The sequence below is a fragment of the Acomys russatus genome, chromosome 22 (genome assembly GCF_903995435.1).
Source record: "Acomys russatus chromosome 22, mAcoRus1.1, whole genome shotgun sequence".
NCBI classification, from domain to species: domain Eukaryota; kingdom Metazoa; phylum Chordata; class Mammalia; order Rodentia; family Muridae; genus Acomys; species Acomys russatus.
The window spans coordinates 4,944,470-4,963,726 of record NC_067158.1 but is presented as its reverse complement, the minus strand read 5'-3'; the positions used below and the strand labels follow the sequence as shown (position 1 = coordinate 4,963,726).

The window sequence follows — 19,257 nt, the reverse complement described above, 5'->3', positions numbered from 1 at the left end:
GACAATGATGTAACAGCTATTCCCCATGCTCAGTTTAGCCAAGATTTGAACACAATTTCTCATCTAGTTGCTCCTAAAAACTGCATGAATATTGATCAGAAGTACCTTACGGAGAACTTATAATGTCCCAAACCCTGAGCTCCACACATTTCACGAACAACCATCTCTCGAAGCCTGTACCCACTGTCCCACTGTCTCTTTTTAGTAAAGACGAGAGGATGGCACTTGGAGAAGCTCAGGAGCATGCCCGAGGTCACATTGCTAAGTTTCGGAAGCTGAATAGAAGCCAGACATTAAACTCTAGGAGGCTTTCTGCTTCACATCAGGGCTTGTTTGCATGTGTGAAACATGTTTCTGAAAATTGCAAAGAGGAGGCCAATATGCTTTTACCATGTAATATTGCTATAACCAAGGATGAATAAAAAAGAATGAGGCAGCATCAGTATGGGGTAATGGGAGCCATATTTAATTTCTGACACAATTAAAAACAAAAGTAGCATATGATTGTATACGTATATATATATATAATTTTAAACATATGTATTAATTATATCACTGTATTGACAGGTGAGAACATAGTTTCAGAACTTTGGCTTTTAGGCAACAAAACAGTATAGTAACAGGATGAAACAGAGCAAACAAATACCCCTGAGACTGCCCCACATTATTCTCTTGCCAGTGTGCTTGGACTACAAGCTCGAAGGGAAACTACTGTATTCCTAAATATTATCAAAAGACAAAGAAAATTTATATTAATTCGAAGACTTGACTATACATGCAATTGTTGCACTTGTGATAGCCCCAAACAGGAAACAGTTCCTATTATATAAATAAAATATAGTATGCCCAAATGTTGACTAGTCCTTAGTAATAGAAACGGGGAAGCTATTGATCTGTGCAACAAATAGATGAATCACAGATAACCCTCCTCGTAAAAGAAACTAAACAACAAAAAGAAGGCATACTGTATGGTCAATTTATGTAAAATTCTTAAAACTGCAAATAAATCTGAAACTCCAAAGCAGAGAAGCATAGCAGTAGCCTGGATGCAGGAATGAAGGAGACTTTGAGGGCCATGGTATGTTCATTACCTTAACTGTGGCGACGCTTCTGTAGGTACTGCTTATGACAGAACTTGTCAAAGTGTACATTTTAAACATGTGCAGTTTATGTTACATCACTTCTTCTGAAATTAAACTGCTTTTTAAAAGAAACCAAATGCTTTAATTAATTAATTAATAAGATGGAAGTTTCTGTATTTTCTGTTTTATAACCATAGTGTATAAAATGTATAAGAACAGAGATCTAAGCCGGATGGTGGTGGAACATGCTTTTAAGCCTAGCTCTTGAGAGGCAGAAGCAGATGAATTTCTGTGAGTTCGAAGCCAACCTGGTCTACAAAACGAGTCCAGGATAGCCAAGGCTACACAGAAAAACCCTGTCTCAATAAACAAAACCAAACAAAATAGAGTAGGAATATAGTTTATCTTGTTCAATTATGATTTCTAATGCCCCAAACTGAGCATCACAATTATTACTTCTGAGCAACAAATCACCCCAAATGTAGCAGCATAAAGTGGCCATATGCTATGTCATAGAGTCAGCAATTAGGGCACAGTGGGGTGACTTCTATCCACTCATGATACTCAGGGTCTGAACACTGTGCCTTCTCTTCAGCACTTGCCTCTCTGTGCTGTCAGGGTGGAGGGTAGCTAGATTTCTGGCAAAGCTGTTCTAGGCTCCCAAGAGAGATGTGACAAAAGACTTATCCCAAATGTTCATATTCACTTCATTATTTCTGTTTGGAGCCGGTATAAAGATTTGCCTAGAGTTACAGTGAAAGAACACAGACCTCACCTATCAGTGGCTCGTTCTCAACACATTCAACAACAGCAGAAGAAAAACCTTGAACAGAAATATTTAACAATGTAGTCTTATTTCTTTATTTGATATCAGGTCTTTCTATTATAGAGCCTTGGCTGTCCTAGAACTCACTATGTAGACCAGGCTGGCTTAGAACTCACAAGGGTGTTGGGCCTGGTGGCGCACGCCTTTAATCCCAGCACTCGGGAGGCAGAGGCAGGCAGATCGCTGTGAGTTCGAGGCCAGCCTGGTCTACAAAGCGAGTCCAGGACAGCCAAGGCTGCACAGAGAAACCCTGTCTCAAAAAACCAAAACAAAACTCAAACAAACTAAAAATGAACTCACAAGGATTCTCCTGCTCTGCCTCCCAAGTGCTGCGATTAAAGGGATGCGCCACCACATCCAGTTGAGGTAGCCGTATTTAAAAATGTAGTGTCACATAATGTCTGTGTCACTTAATTGAAAATATGAATATTAGTTGTTAGGATTTTGCAGTTTCACAGACAGTACTCATCCTACTGAGAGGACACCTTTTCTTATACAATACGGACCCAAGGAAAACCACGTTGTCACTCAATGCAACAAGTGTACAATTTAATGAGATAGAGACAGGAAAAAATGAATAAGGACCATTTAGCATAGTGGTTGGTGTTTTGGAGAAGACAGTCACTGCTTTCAGGATCAGCTGAAGGAAGCAGTGTTTCCTGCCTGCGGTGTGTAGTAGGTCCTGCCCTCCCGTGGTCAGTTAGATCAGGACTTGATGAATAATCAACAGCTATCGTGTGATGCATAATTTCACATTTGTATGTGTAGGGTGTGTGTGTATAAGCACCGTTTATGTGGGTGAGTGTAACTTAGGGCACCCACAAAGACCACAGGAGGATGTTGAGTGCCCCTCCCTGTTACCCCTGGCATTATTCTGTTGAGACAGTGTCTCTCACTTTATCTGGAGCTAGGCTGGTATCAAGCAAGCCCCAGAAATCCTTCTGTTTCTGCCTCACACAGTACTGGAATTACCGGTGCTCATGGCCTTTCCTGGCTTTTTGTATGGGTTTCTAGGAGTTCAAGCTCGGGTCCTCATGTGTTCAGCCCTGGCTCTTACCTTCTGAGCCTCCTGCCCGGTCTTTATAATTTACTTCAACATGACGTTTCAGCTCCAGGAGTAAACTCAGTGGTCCTTTAAGTCATTTACTAAAATTATTGCCCTATTTATTACATCCCTAAAACGTTCACAGGAAATTACAAAGGCCTACTCCGCTAGTCTATGTGGAGGAGATTGTGGAAGTTGGCTAAGTGGGGATAACTTCATTGGCACATTTGTGACACAAAAGGAAAAGTGTGTTTGCATACATGTTAAACCTACAACATTGCCCTCGTTTTATTTATAAAGCACTGGCTTTGTCTATTATTTTTATGCACTGGTAGATTTTGGCACTTCTGTCATTTCCATTGATATATGATTTATTATGTCAACTCATCCTGAAGGAAGAAACCCACAGACTGACATTTGTCCAGCAAGAACATTTGTTACAAAAACAACAAAGCAAAGAAAGATGAGAAATCCAATCCATTGCTTACCAAAACTCTTAACCTCTCTCTCTCCCTCCTTCCCTCCTTTCCTCCCTCCCTCCCTCCCTCCCTCTCTCTCTCTCTCATCTGTGAGTCTCTTCATAATAAATATGCCAAGGAGAGTTAAGTCCAGGCTCCAGAACCAGTAACATTTCCATCAAAGGTGGGCTGCTAATAATGAAGTAAGCAGGGGAAAAGCCATTTGCTTTTCTGTGCGGCTCTCTGCCTCCGCCATGGTCTTGCCAGGCCTGCCTGAACATCAGCAGAGTTCAGTGGTAATTAAAGCAACAGTGTTGTGAGAAAAGTGTGAATTGCTTTTACAGGGAGCCTTGGAAGCTGCTCCTGACTGACGGAGCACAGTGGGGGGCCTCTGCTGGGTATTAAAGAGTGACAGTAGTCGGCCTCAGAAGGTGGTTTCCCAGCACAATGCAAAATTGTGACTTTTCACAAGTTGGTATCTCTGCCACCATCTGAGTTATCGGCTCAAATTTAAGATTTGTATTTTTTGTTTTGGCATGCCTATGAGCAAGACTATGTCACATGCAGGAAATATGGTCTGTTTGCTGGAATTATGCAAATCTAAGTTGTATTTTCTCCCTTTCTTTTCCCTGGATTTTTTTTTTTTTTACATTCCATCATGGAATTACCCCAACTTTGAAGCCTATTGAAGATAATAAGGAAAAAGCAATGTAGGGGTCACATGCTTTACCCTTATAGTAAGTTATTCCAGTGTTAAGTGTCAGGAGGCCATTATCTGTCATTTTCATTTTTAAAAATTATTGTGGGTGTGCATGTGTCTCCCATGGAACATATATGGAAGTCAGTGGATAACTGAGTTAGAGTTACTTTTCTCCTGTGGGTCTCAGGGCTTAAAATCAGGTCATCAGGCTTAGCAGCAAGTGCCTTTATCTGTGGAGACATGTCGCCCACCCTCTTCTATCATTTTCTTAAAGAGAAGTGACAATGAACACGCTTTTGACTACGGCCCACCTGTGCAGTTTTGTGTTCTCAGGACAGAAGCATCTGCATCCACGGAATCCATCAGATGTTGTTCTATGTGGCCTCTTGTTGAGCCAGCTCCCACACAGATGGGATGAACTTGTTGTCTGTCCTTATCTAACAAGAGGAGGGAAAACTGCCATTAGCCAAATCCCATAAACTACCTTCTGCAGATGTGAAGCAAAGAGCAACATAGCTCAATGGATTATTAATCTATTTTCCTTTCATAAGCTAGCAACACTGTGAGGATCCCTGAGTCAGCCTCACAGAGAGCGTGTGGAGGTCCCTGGAAAGGTATCACCAGAGCAGACTGGCCAGCTGCACATCCACAAACAGGGTCACATGCAACTAACCGGTATGTGAACCCAGAATGTTGGTCTGTTAAGATTACAAAATAAAAAAGAACTGGTAAAATTCAGGCCGACTTTTTCACTTAGGACACTGTACACAAATAAATGGACAAAGAGTGACCCAGTGTGAAGACAGGTGCAGTGTACTGATTTGTGGGCTGAGCAAAGCCAAAGCCAAAGCCAGGTGACGTTACAAAGCCTGTTCACATATTCTTTTGAAAGTCGCGTAAAGATTAAAGTGTAAAGGATGCCTTTATCAAAATGTCTTGCATTTAGGACGTAACAGGCAAGCTGCCTGGTCATTGTCGCCGTCAACCTAGATGCTGTGGTGAAGCACGTGACTCGCAGAATTTCCTTTGCTATTAGATGTTCCGTGATTTGTCCAACATTGGGGCAGTGTGTTTTTGAAAGTGGAAGGTTATGAGATGGCATTTAGAAGATGAGGCTGCATAATGCCAGACAATAGATGGTTTCAATAGACAACAGTCGTACAGAGAGAACAACTGGGGTGCTCCCAATGACGCTCTTTCACCCCACTAGTGCAAAGTTTAATTAGTATGCAAATAGCACACTCGTTTACAATTGACACAACGCCACCTCCGCTCATGCAGAGCTGTCAGGGTCCATGAAACTGTAAAATTCCTGACACTAAACATTTGTTGTAAACTGATCCTTCCAAAAGAAACTTAACTAAAACTGAAAAGGCAAGAGAGGTGGAAATTACTTAAAAATAAAAATAAAAGGCCACTTCTCAAGTCTGTCAGAGAAAAGGGCCCAAACAACTTTGGGAGAGAGATTCTCCATATTATATAGAGCTGAGGCTACATGCTATTTAAAAAAAAAAAAGAAAGAAAGATAGACAGATAAAGAAAATAAAACCATGAACCAGCAACCCCAGAGTGATGAAAAGCAAAATGGTTAAGGAAAAAAAAATACCCTCAATTGACACAGCTATTTTCGTCACATCAAATCAGCCATCTCTTCTTGACACAGTTTATTATCATTAGGAAGACTTTCTCAATTCAGACATGGTGATGAGGAAAGACCAAGATTTAACAGATAAATAACCAATTTGGAAAATTCAGGCTAAGACCCTTTTCCTCAATTTCCAACCCCTTCTTCCTCCCTGCTCCAATTATTCCAAGGAAAGCTTCAATGGTGCTATTAGACATCTTCATTATGTCGTTTTTCTCTTTCTCACTTAGGCACAACAAACTGCATACTAGGTTTCTACCAAATGATACAAAGGTTATCAGCCGACAAAAATAATAATAGTTTTCTAATGTTGGAAGTGACTTCACAAGCTAAGAATGGCAGGTGGTCACAGGAAAGGTGTGGGATTAAATACCAGGAAGGAAGCCTAGGGATACTGATGTTTTCCTCCCGGACTTGACTCATTAGAAGTGCATGCGTTCATCTTTACCTTGGGATAGGAATGTTTCCAGAAGAGATCCTCTGAAATCGACAGGGAGGACCTCCAGCAGCCCTGTGTGGGATGACAGAGATAGACAAAGTAAATGCTGAAAACTGATAATCAAAAGAAAATACTTAAGTAATAAGATTGCCGCCAACTTCATAAAGGGAAGCTGGAAATTCACAAAAGTTAAGCTCATAAATTCAAGTGGGGAAAAAAGCAGTTAAAATAAAACTCTTGACAAATATCAACAGACCTACTTAAAAATTATCCAAGCTGGTTATTCTGTCTGCTTAATATTAAAAAAACTGTTTGATTCTCCCTCAAATAGTTCACAGATTCATATTAGAATTAAATGCTCTAGCACACAGATTCTGGATCAAGCTTGAAGTAATACTTTTTAACTACAAACTTAGAAATGCTAAGAACAGTAACCATTAAAGTTAAGCCATGCAGACACCTTCTAGAAGCTTCTATCCTAACACACAGATAAGCCAGACAAGGCGGCTCACACCTGTGTTCCCCATTCAGAGAAGCAGAGGCACTGCCATGCGCTATAGAATGAGACTCTGCCTAAACAAACAACAAAACAAACAAGCTAATATCTAGAATATTCTGTGCGGGTATAACCTTTCTTTTACATTGTAGTGTTCTTTTATCTGATTATTATTAATTGCTGGGAGTCCTTTTCCATAACTGCCCATTTTGCATCCTTGTTGCCGTATCATTTTACACTTGCCAGACTCCACTCTCGGTTTCATCTGCCGTTTGCCTCCTTACTCCTTCCTTTGTTCATTGTTTCCTTTGTTGCTTCAGCGATGCAAAATAGCTCCGTAGTCACTCTACCTCAGCACTGATCACCTAAACAGAAGCTCCTGGGCTGGGCTCTGGGCTGCACAGTGAGCTGGCCACATGTGGTCCTTGACCATTTGAAGCTTAATTTTCTGGATCAGGAAAAAAAAAATTAGGCCCTTAGGCCAAATCCAGCTTGACGTCTGTCCATAGATTTCTGTAATTAGAGTTTGTTAGAGCACAGACCTGTGTATGTATATCTACATATTCTCTATAACTGTTCTAAGGCTACAGTGAAAAAGCCGAGTGGCTTAAAATATCTGCTCCTGGAAGCTTCCGGAGAATACCGAGGGACTTCCGGTTCGTTTCCACCTAATTCTGCTTGTTTGTTCTTGGCTTAGCAAGCACATCGTTGGTTTCTGTGGTTCCATGCACAAAGACGGACACTTGTTTGAACTTTGACCAGTTTCCAGCCACCTGCTTAGCTTAGTCACATACACACAAGCCCAGCAATAAATGAGTGGGATAAGATACTTGGAATTAAATTTTTCCAGAAGCAACTTTTCCCTACCTTCTTCTAGTCACTGACAAACTTCCAGCATCTCCCATTTTCTGTTAATATCTAGGTACAAATACTTTGTCGTTAGCCTATCACCTTGCGAATGTCATCCTGCTCCACAGTGGCTTTCCAATGAAATTCTCAATCTTTGCATGAGGTTCTCTTTTGTAAGGATGCAGCAAAACTGCTTCAAGAGTTTCACAAATCAAAACGGTGTCTAGAAGCAGAATGAATACTTAGGATACTGTGCAACTGTGTTAAAATCTCCATTTCCTAAATGCACACAAACACTGCGGCAACTGAACCCAAACCTGGTGACCGACATTACTGATTTATTGTAACTTTTTCTCATTTTGTATTTTCCTCAGCAATTGATTCGAACAGTGCAACTCTTTTTTGACTGTGTTCTGTTAGATAAAGGTCCTCAGAGGCCATTGACTGCTTACTCTATCCTTAGGGAGGACTTTTATCGATTCACAATGGACCTAGGGGAGTGCAAGACCCTAGTATTAGAGGAAAAAAAATCAAAAGTTAAAAATAGCTAAATGTTACTTTCTCCTTTCCTCTCTTGGCCTTTCTCGTTGGTGAAAGCTATGGATTTGGGAGACTTTATGGGGATAGAGAAAAGCCTTAGGGAAAAGAAGATTTCCCAAACCTAACATGGTGCTAGACATCAAGGGAGAGGAATTTGAGTGTTTCTCGGTATTTCTATGTAGTTCTGCACTGATGATGAAGAGGAGCAGAGGCTCTCAGAAACTATGTGGCAAAGTAGGTGAGTCTGACCCAAGAGAAAGACAGAATTGGCCCTGTGGATGGGTTAGCATTTATTTAGCTCCTGTGGCACAGTGACCATTAAAGTACGCCTTTTGGCTTTGATTAAAATAGACAAAGTAAAATATTTAAAATATATTTTAATCAAAGCTAAATAAATAAAGCCAATAATATATATATATGCATATTTTAAAAGAATTGGTTATGTTTACATGGTGAAAAAGCATAAGATGGGGTTTGAAACTAGTTCTAAGTGAGTTTCAAGCTTTCTCACACTTTATTAATCACCAAGCTATCTGTCCCAAACATCTTTGAAGAATTTTAAGTCACTGCTATTATGAAGACCATTGTCCAACGATCTTGTGTGTCATTGTAATCCCTTTATATAGCACAACAGTTAATATGTCATTAATAGAAAAGACAGGAAATGTTCGTAAGAAGTAAGTCTTCTCATTGGAAAGGCCAATTCTTTAAACATATAAACAAGTTAGGGCTAGTCCAAGAAGAGCCATGGGTCTCCACTGAGACAATACTAGTGCTCATCGGAGCCAGTACCTACAGGACCGAGCTCAGAGTAGATGCAATAACTGTTGTGACTAATTTGTGCCTTAAGTTCATTTCTGTGTCACTCTGAAAGATATCTATGATTCCCCTAGGGCTCAATCTCCTGCTGCCTGGTGCAGAAGGAAAGTGGTAGAAACTCTTTATAGCTGTCACTCACAGAGTGCAGCTCTCCAAGCTGGCTCACATGCAAGTAAAGAGTAAGTAAAATAAGGATAAAATGATGGCATTTTTCAAGAAACAGCTCTAGGTCCTTGAAAATGATTATTTCTGTTTGCCTGTAACTGTAAAAATGAGTTTCAGGTAATAGCTTTTCTTTTATATAGTAAATGATGAATGACCATTTAAACATTGACTCATCTACCAACCAAGATAGAAAGAAACTATAAAAACTTCCTGCGCTGAAAGGGACTGTGAGGACTGAAGTCACCTGATTTTTCACCTAGCTGATTACACCATGGGGATATTCATTTGTCTTTGCGTCAACTCTGGAATTACATAAAATATATTTTGCCAGCCAAGAAAATCCAGCCCTTTAGCTTCTACGGACTATATTTCCCCCTAACTCTGTAAATACGTTTTCTTCATCCAAGTTAATATACATTCTCTTAGACTTTGAAAAAAAATGTGACATCCAATCAAACAACCCATAAAGACATCCAACAAAAATGGCAATATTCTTCTATGAATATTTATTTTATCAAAGGAATATTTAAGAATTCTGGTCTCTGGCAAGGATCAGACTTGCCACAGATCAGGTTTTGGGAAGAAGTGTCTAAGCAAAGAAGAAAGGACACTTTAGTTAAAGAAATGGATTTTCATAAACATTTACTGTAATTTTAAGTTATTAGTTTTTGCTTGTTGCAAAATTATAAATGCCCCTTGCTCAGTTTCCACTTGACTTCAACAACATTAACAATATAGTGACTGAGATTTTTAAAGAGCAATAAAAAGGGAGAGCATGGATGCAGAGGAATGCCAAGATGTTAAGCATTTTCTTTTCCAAACCCAAATTATAGGGACTTCATTATTTTTACTCCTTAGGCATAACTGTTGTGGGAAAGTATCTTACTTCTGGTCAGTGATGTCCAGCACTGATCATCCTTTCACAGTAGGATAAATTCTTAGTCAAATCCATCTTCCTCCCTTCCCAATTAGTCTATAGGTTTTTCTTTTTTGTTTGTTTGCATTTTCTATTGTTTTTGCTTTTGTTTTGTTTTGGTTTGGTTTTCAATACAGGAGTTTACTGTTCAGTCCTGGCTGTCCTGGAATTCACTCTTGTAGACCAGGCTGTCCTCAAACTCAGAGGTTCACCTGCCTTTGCCTCCAGAGTGCAAGAATTAAGGGTGTGTGCCACCCCCACCTGGGGTTAGCCTACAGTTTTTAGCTAGAATTACAAAGACTAAAGAATGTGTCACTGGAAACATAGTGCCAATGTTTAGTCCACATTGACCACATTTTTAAAAATAGTGTAAGTCCATACCTCCACATAGGCGTCAATAGGTAGTGTGGTGAAGATTCCATACCATACTCAAAGGAAATGGGTCATCAGATTCTATCAATTGTGTTTGTTTCTATAGCACGTTTATTGTAAAGGCCAGCTAAAGGATTCCAACAGAAAATTTAAAAAGCCCTGGAGTCATTCTCCAGTCCTTAGTTTTTAAACTATTTTTTTTACTTAATATTGGTTGTTAGAATTAAGAAAATATCTACATCATCAAATAACGTTTGACAAATTCACTTACTAAGCCTAGAACTATCTCTCTCTCTCTCTCTACACACACACACACACACACACACACACACACACACACACACACACTTGCTGTGTAGCATCTTTCCTGTGAAGGTCCATTCATGCCTGATGAGGAAGTAATGATACCATAAAAGTCTAATTTGTTGAAACAAGGAGTTTTCTTGGGGCTATTTATAGACGTATAGGTGAGGGGTTAGTTGCTGCAGCAGTACAGGTGCCTCACTAATAGTCGACCCCAGCCATCATGGCTGTGACACACAAAAGATGGAAGCCTGGGGCTTGACTGGCTAAAGAGCCTTTTCCTCGGAAGTTCTTACTGCGTGTATAACCTTGAAGAGGGCAAAGTCTGGTGACTCTTGTAAGCATCAAGGGTTTCCTGAGACTTGTGAGGTGTTTCTTTTCTAATACCTAACGTGCCTTCTTCATTATGGATTGTTTTAGCCGTAGTCAATTGCAACATTTCAACATTCACACATACACTCACACACACACACACGCACAAACACACACAGACGCATGCGTGAGCACACATGCATGCTCACGGTGTATGGCTTTTCTACTAAACCTTGCACTGTATCCAGCCCTTTGAAACTTGTTACCATACATAGATCACTTACACTTTGTACGTATTCATGAAAGATTAAACTGCTTATTATCCTCACAGTATTGGATATTAGAAAATAGAGATATGTTTCTTGAAACCATTATTTAAAGGATGTAAAGAATTTGATTTGACTTATTTATGTTACATTAAAATAAACTAGAACACTATATTAAATAAAGTAATATGTCTATTTTCATTAATATTTCAAAGGAGGTGGATATTAAGTTTATACTTGGCTTTATAATTGATAAACATTAATATATTTTAAGTCATAGAGAAAAGTGCCAGAATCATATTTAAATTGATCTAAGTTCAGCCACTCCAAGATACTTGTCCATAGCTTGAATCAAACATCAGCTTTCTTTGTCCATTTATATAGATGCAGGTTGAAATACACATTGGCTTCTCTTCACCACTGGGACAACTTACCACACTCAGTGGCCTAATAAAACGCATATTGTCCTCCACGCCTGTAAGTAGTGAATCTCACAGGCTGAAAGGAAAGTGTAAAGCACTTTCTGGAGACTCTGGGAGAGAGTCTACTTCCTAATTTCCCCAATCTGGGGGCCACCACATCACAGCCCTTGCTTTCTGGACTACTTTCTCCTTTTTAAAGACACCAAGACTGAGAATTCCTCAGATTGCATCGTTCTGGTTTGCTGCCCCCTTTCCACGTTGAAGGCCTGACCAGTATAATCTCAGGCTATCTTCTAATTAAAGCCATTTGATTACCCACAAATCTGTTCGCATTTGTGATTTTTGTGGCTTTTTTTTTCACAACATACTTGGAAACTTATTTGTTTCCTTTACTGTTTTGTCGTGTTGGCATTGAACCCAGGACTTTGCACCTGCTAGCCAATCAGTCTACCATTGAACGTCATCCCAAGCATCTATGCATGCTACTTGAAGAGGAGAAAAGTTCTTTGGCTTAAATTTAATAAACAGGTAATCATTTTCTAAATTTAAAACTGAAACAAATGAATTTTTTGAACTGTAATAAATGAGTGTTTTTTTATATTTTTAACATCATAAAAATACTTGTTTGAGCTAATAAATTTTTATCAGAATCCAAGATGTTGTAAATTATGTTTTAAGCATTATGTCCCCAAATTTTTGACTGTCTTTTCTTTTTGAAAAATATGAAATTATGCCATGGGTATTAAATTGTTTTTATTTTATCAATGTATAAAAAAGTAAACTCAGTCTTCAAAGTTGAGTTTCCAGTAGTATGTAAAGCTTGCTTTGAGATGAAATCAGCTAAATAGTCACTCAGCACATCCCTATTTTGAGTTGTTTGAAGTCAGGCAGTGGTGGCATAGGCCTTCAATCGCAGCACTTGGGAGGCAGAGACAGACACAGCAGGAGAGAGGCAGAGGCAGAGGGAGAGGCAGAGACAAGAGTTGAGAGTTGTTTGTTTTAACTCTTCTCTTAGTATTTACCTTTATTTATTTATTTATTATTTATCTGTTTGTTTTTTAAAATATTTTCATTTATTCTTTGAGTATTTTGTATGTGTATACAATGTATATAACCATTTATCTTCCCCTGCCCATTCCAACTGCTATGAGGATACCCCACCCCACAGTACCTCTCTCTCAAAATTTTGTTTCGCTTTTTCAATAATCCCATTTTCTTTTCTTTCTTTCTTTTTTTCACTACTTGCTCTAATTAGGACATGGGCATGGAACCATGTGCTGGAGCAGAATGGATTCAGCCTAGCAGGGTTCACGACTCTCCCTCCTCTAGCTGCCATCAACTGGCAATGGTTTCTCCACCAGGGGTGGGGCCTCCTGAGCATCTTCCCACAGTGTTGGGATGTTGACTGTCTTGTCTTGAGCTGGTAGCAACAGCAACCATGAGCTCAGGAGGGCAATGACCCTGTTCCTGTCCAGAACTCTCATTTTTACAGCAGCCTCTTGCTCTTGCAATCTTTGCATTCCCTCTTCCAGTAAATTCCCTAGCCTTGGTGGAGGGGGCTGAAAGCTCTTATAAATATGTATGCAGGACTCTTGGGTGTTACACTTCTAACTGTGGCCTCTGGGTCCACCATTGCACCAAACAGGTGGGCACACATGTTCACTAGAGTTGAGTGTTGTGTGGCAGATACCTGAGGCTAATCTTATGTTTCTCTATGATAGCCCACTTATTATTTATCTGCCTTGATAACAAGAACAAAATACTTTTAAAAAAACTACATTTGTACCCTTCTTTCCCCCCCAAAAAAATATAATATATTTGATCTACTTAAGCGGTATTTTCTTCACCTTCAGATAATTTTTTCTACGTTTGCTTTGTGGAATTTTTCTAAATCATTTTATAAGTTTGTCTTTTTTTCTTCTTCTAGGATAAGTACAAATTACATTCCTTGACCTTTATCTTTTTTTTTACATCGAGTTATTTCCAATTGCTTTTATACTTCTATCTTCCCCCACCCCATGCACACTTATTCTGAGTATCTTAAGATTTCTCTAGGTCGGAAATTAAGTATAGCTGAGTTTACTTACCTGCCAGATGAGGAGAAAAGGCTGAGCAGACGAGACCTACAAAAAGAAGTTCACACATAGTGCCTTTGAAGCTGTGTTCCTGCAATGCTGAGAATGTAGAGCACATTTACTTCTCAGCAGTTTACGGAGCAAGTTTGTGTAAATAATCTCATTTAGCCTTCAAGTAATTCTAAGATGATATAGACAGACAATAGCATTTCCACTTTTCAAATATGTATGGGAGTTGACCACATGAATCAATCTCCTATGAGCAGAATTCAGAATAGTAATGATGTTACCAAAAAAGTCTTGCTCATTTCCTAAGATGGTACTTACTTTCCCAGGCCCCTTTGAAGCATGTTTGTGCTATATAGCTTGATAAAGTAAACAGCGACAAACCAAAGCACCACCATTCAACAAGAACCAGGCAACACATTTCTTCCCATCCATGTCTGACTGAATCCATGCTGCTTAGCATCCAAGAACAGATGAGACAGGCGGATTGCGGTGATGTGGCTGGAGATCCTAAGGTACATTCTGATGAAGGGAGAAGAAATTTTTCTATAGTTCTGAGAGTTAGGGAAAGGATTTACTTCTCTCATAAAACACTGGGCAAGGCTGGCATCTCCTGTCTTTTCTGCCTTGACAATTGTGCAGTGTCAAGAAATGGGCTGTTACTGGAGACTCCGGGAAAAGGGCGAGATAGGATTCACTCAAACAGGATTGACTCATGGAATGGACACCCAGTGCCTGCCTTCCTCTAAGCTCATAAGCCCTGAGAAAAACACACCTTCTCACACCCAAGTCATGGAGCAGGTTACTTACAACTAAATCATCCTTAATACTTTCAAATGATGACAGCATCCATGCAAGGCAATGTCTTCAGCTCAAAAGCACGCATATACGTATCTTCAATTTACATCATAAACTAGGTGATACTTCTATCTTTTTCTTATAATTAGAAAGATTAATTAAGGAGCTGTGACCTCACCTGGGAAGAAATAAAACCTCCAGCATTTTAACTCACTGGGCAAGTTTTCAAAATGAATTGTTCCCAGAAGCAGAGCTAATTTATGCCAGTTGAATAGAAAATAATATTAGTTTAATTCATTGTGTTTCCAAGTCATAAGAATAGCAATGACGGAAATTTCTTTGTGTACGAATCTAAATATTTTTCCTTATTTGCAAGACTGTATTAGACACTGAATGATTATTTTCATTTACATGGTATAAGCAATTCACTCTCTCATACATCTTAAAAGTCTACCTACACAAGAGATAAGAATTATGCTGTTTTATATTAAAATTGATATAATTTCATGAATCATTTTCATTGGCTGATGATTTATAAACTATTTTCCTCTGGAAAACCTAATTATTTTTGAAGACACTACTATTACTGCTCTCAACAAGGAAATAAAGAAAAAAAGAAAAGAATCCAACTTACCATGTACCTACCATGTTGTGCCAATTTACAATTTAGGAGTGATTTGGGGAAATTTTTTAATTGGTTTTGAATTGTTCAGTTTGTCTCAGGACTACGTAAACATTAAATAATACAAGAAGCAAATGAAACCTTATAACATAGCGTACTAAAGTTGTATGGGCAAGCATTTTTTTACAATAATCAGATAATTATATATAACTAGTCATCATTACTTGAAACAAATTACTTTCTGTTGAAGCATGAAAGAGGGTTCCTGGCACTAGTCTGAGCTCAGCTAATCTTACTGACAATAACTGTCTGTCTGCAGAACTTGTTCATTGCTTCTCTGCCTGGGTTATGCAGCATGGTGTAGGCTCTGCTCTGCAGTGAGCCTCTCTTAATTACATCGTTTTTTTTCAAATAAATATTTGTTATCTTTTACTTTGAAAAATCACAGGTTCAGAAAACTTGGCAAACAAGTGTACGTATTCAGAGTGCAGAATGCTTTGTCTTTCATTCGTTGTAGATTATCTGTAATAATGCTCGGCTTCACGACACAACAGAGCAGTGAAGGGAGAAAAAAGGCACATAGCTATTCACTGTGTGCTTAAGGACTTAAACAGAAGGGTCGCTCTGCTTTCAGACAGTCTTGCTGCACTAATACCTGGAGTCAAATGGTTTCAAGTGCTGTGGTGTGACAATCAAAATTACTAATTCATTTGTGCAGGGGGGAGGCTTGTGTTTGGGGAGGGGGAGATTCTTTGAGTCTGCCTATACAGATTAAATAAAATGGGAAGCTAAGGCATTTGTCTAACTAATTCTGGCAGAGAGAAACAAACCAAGTGCGGGTCAATTGTTCAAAGTAGATATAGACGGTGAAGGAGTTTGGGAAGGAAGTATCCTAATGTTTGCACATTTGCTGTGACTAGAGCTGGTTCTGTGGTTTTGTGCCCTGGGACTGCACACTGGAGGATGGCAAAGGACAAAGTCACAGCCAACTTCTCCCTCCTAAAGGGATGGTGGTGTACCTGCTTTCACATGAGACTGTGGACACACTGGAAGGAGAGATCAGTATCCATGGGATGCTTGCCTTCTATCTGAATTTGTAACCTGAATTAGTTTGTGATTGAGCATGTCATTATATGGTGACACTCTAATTATTGTAATGTAGCCACGATGCACTGCATTTTAGCCACAAGGACAATAGATTGTGTCTATCTTTACATTTTAGGAAGTCATTGCTTCTCGATTTAAAACACTGCAATAATTATATACCTCCAAAATTTAAATATAACCATTGTGACACAAAATATTCATCAGTAAGCGTAAAGACATAAAAAAATAATCAGCTAATTTTAATAATTCACAATGCACCCACCAGAGAGCTTTGGGTTAAAATGTTCCTTGACGCCTTTTGTAAATTTTCTAAATTGTCCATCACTGGATAGATGTTTTCCACCTCTGGAACAAGTTGCTGAATTTTTCTCTTTCTATTTTCAATACCAAACACTACAAGTGGAAGTGTCTTACATATATGAGCCTTATGTTTTCTTCTAGAAAGACCAACGACAACAACCACATCCAACTCTCTTGTTTCCTACTGGTAGTTTGCAGTGTAAGTTGGATTGGCTTTGTTTTTGTTTTCAGTGGATACCATTTCTCTGTTTGCCCTTCCCCACAGTAGATCCTCTAATTTAATTCCTATAGCTATATTCTGCAAGTCTTGGTCTGAAAAGGAAACTTTATGACTTTGCTTTTCCCCAGAAGCACTTCTCATTTCACAACCAACTTATGTGGAACAACCATTTCAAGTGGAATGGGTGTGAGGCTTACTCCAAGAGTCAGTTGCTTTCTCATAAATCACCGGAAATGTAGTGACGTAAAGGAATAGTTGTTAGGGGTTTCTTGTTTGTTGGCTAGTTCTCCCATGGGTTCCATGGGTTCTGTGCCATGGTTTGGGGTGAAGGCTGGTCATGCTTTCATGGCCATTCATTTCCATGTCTGGAGGTTAGACTCAGGTGTCCACAGCTGGAGCTGCTGCTGAGAACTTTTCTAAGTACCTTTATGAGGTTTTCCTATTTTCTTGTGACATTGTGGGTAGATTTATGGAACAATCATAAGGGAAATAACACACACACACACATGCACAGAGAGAGAGAGAGAGAGAGAGAGAGAGAGAGAGAGAGAGAGAGAGAGAGAGAGAGAGAGAGAGAGAGAGAGAGAGAGACAGAGAGAGAGAGAGAGCGAGCTTGTTGGTTCCCCCTTAGTGTTGCTCATATCTACATGTATTTAGGGATGGACACTTGGGATTGGATAAGCTCTCAGGAGGCTTACTCCTGGCAAAGACTTATTTTCCTTTTCTTAGTAGCTACCAGTTGCCTACAGCTCTTTACCTAGGAGTAGGGTCTTGTGAGAGTTCCTACTCACCTGTGTGAATGTTAACTACCTTGTCATTCTGCAGGGCTTGTTTTGGCAGCCATATTGCAGGGGTTTCATGAATGCAGATTCCTGTAACATATAGAAGACAGCATCCCATAGCAGATGTCTTGGCCCTCTGGTCCTTACCATCTTTCTGCATCCTTTTCTGAGATGGACTCTGAGCCTTAAGCTTTGAGGTTATGTTGTAGGTGGACCAGCTGGGGTTGGGCAGTGAACAATCAGGTACCCTTGGGGTTTTGACCAGCTGTGAATTTCTGTGACAGGCTCTGTTTGCTGTAGAAAGCAGAGTCTTTGATGAGGGTGAGAGGTACAGTTACCCATGGATATAAGGGTAGGTATTAGAATGAAGCTGTCAATTACATTGACTTAGGAGATTCTTAGCTTCTACACTAGGGTCCACGATTTCGTCAGCCACAGTAGTTGGCTGAGTTAACAATACCAGGCACCATCCCCTCCTATTGAGTGGTCATTAAATCCAATTAGGTGGCTATTGGTTGCTCTAGAGATGAGTGCCACTCTTGCATCCCTGGTTACGTCTTGCCTTTGGTCAATGTTGCAGTTTGCAGCTTTACAGATGAGTAAGGTTTTTTGTTTTACTTTTTGTTTGTTTGTTTTAAGACTTGTTTATTTTATTTTATGGGTGTTTTTCTTGAAGATGTGTGCACTGCATCTGAGTCGGGCTTTTAATTGCTATTTTCCTCTGGTAGTGTGCCCAGTCCCTTAACGGTGTTATGAAGCTAGTCCTAAGGAAGGATTCCAGATGGCTTCTTTCTTGTCCGAGGTCTGAAGTGTACAGTGTCTTCAGGCTTAAGGGCTTATGTTCAAGTTCTGATCAGCAACCAAAGCCCAAGAAGTAACGTGCATAGTTTTGGGAGTCTTTTGAGCTCCCCAGGCTAATAACCTGGTGAAGGGGTTTTCACATGACTGGCAGTGCAGGTGTTGTAAATAGTTGCTCTTAGGGGGAGCATTCTTACCCCAAGTGCTATAACTTCACTTAAATTATTTCTGTGCATACACGGGCACTTGTATACATCATATTTTTTTAAGTAAAAACAGAACAATGCTTCCATATCATTCCATCAAGCTCCCTGAGTGTTCTGTGTCCCTCCTCGCGCCTTTCTCGCATGTTGGTTGCGTCTTACTGTTTTTTAATAACCAATATGAAGCCCAACACTTATAATATTTATTGGTTAAATATGGTTTTGTTCATTACTGCCTATTAAATTAATGTAATTTCTCTCCATCCTTACTTTGTTAAGGAGTTCCCCCTTCTTTTATATTTTCTTTTGTTGCGTCTATTAGATAGCAATTTCAGTATTTGTTTATTCGCAAGCTGAATTATATAGCTCTTCTAAAGTATAATTAACCTTTCCTGGATATTGTTAGATTTCAATGTTCTAATATTTTATTCAGATTTTTTGAACTTTATTATTTTTTTAATGGGAAGAAACTACATCTCAAGTTTTTTCTCATATTTTAAATTTTAATTTGTTCACTTTACATCCTGATTGTAGCCCCCTCCCTCATCGCCTCCCAATCTCACCCTCCCTCTCTCATACCCTCTCTCCCCCACTTCCCTTAGTTCTCAGAAAGGGGAGCCCTCCCCCCATAACATCTAATCTCAGCCTATCACGTATCATTTGGACTGCCTCAATTCTCTTCCTCTGTGGC

The 19,257-nt window shown here is 39.4% G+C and overlaps 1 long non-coding RNA gene across 1 annotated transcript in view; it reads right to left on the bottom strand.

The window, feature by feature from the left end:
- Window positions 1-6,137: 6,137 nt before the first annotated feature.
- Window positions 6,138-19,257, bottom strand: part of LOC127205698 (uncharacterized) — a 35,385-nt gene continuing 22,265 nt past the window's right edge. Inside the window, exon 3 of the long non-coding RNA XR_007832682.1 lies at window positions 6,138-6,267. This is a non-coding gene — a long non-coding RNA (uncharacterized LOC127205698). The remainder of the gene's footprint in view (window positions 6,268-19,257) is intronic.